The sequence below is a fragment of the Meleagris gallopavo genome, chromosome 1 (assembly GCF_000146605.3).
Source record: "Meleagris gallopavo isolate NT-WF06-2002-E0010 breed Aviagen turkey brand Nicholas breeding stock chromosome 1, Turkey_5.1, whole genome shotgun sequence".
NCBI classification, from domain to species: domain Eukaryota; kingdom Metazoa; phylum Chordata; class Aves; order Galliformes; family Phasianidae; genus Meleagris; species Meleagris gallopavo.
In genome coordinates, this window is record NC_015011.2 from 12,687,941 (window position 1) to 12,688,668 (window position 728).

Here is a 728-nt window from a genome sequence, read left to right on the forward strand (position 1 = left end):
GAGAGGCCATCAAAATGGGAGGCATCTCTAACCGAAATGAATCCAGGCATTGTACTCTCAGTCAAGAGGATGGAAACAGGGCTGGCAAAATTGTATCTTTAGTGCACCGGACCATGCAAAAGAGGAGGAAGGAGAGACTTCAGTGGGTTTCTGAAGCTTGGAGCAGAAAATGTTTTGGGCAAAACGAATTTTGACAGTTTTCTCTTAGCACTATGGGACATTATGTTTGTTATAAAAAGTGTAATCAATTACATAAGGAATAAGATGAAAGGGCAGATAAGGCTTCAGAATATGACAGTGCAGTGTATGCATAGAGTGCATGCTAATGGTCACTAGTCTTGGGGATTGAGTTTTAGTTTTAAAAGTTTGCAGCACTAAAGCTGAGTTTAGCATTGCTTTTCTAGGTTTCTCCTTTAGCAGTACCACCAAGGGCTGACAAATCTTGACCCCCGTGGAGGAGAGTGAACCAGGAGCACTGTGTCCTGGTGTTCTCTGCTCTGCTAGGAAGATACAGGTAAGAAGGAAAAGATCTTTCTATTTCCTACAAAAATTGGAACTAGAATTATGAACTAGATTTACTACAAAAATGAAATAGAATTATTTATGTTCTTTACATAAAAAATACCCTAGGCATATAAAAAGCTGTAACTAAAACAGAATGATACAAATACGAATAGATGGGTGTGCAGGAATTCAGAATGAAAAAAGAACTTTAATGTCTTGCTGTA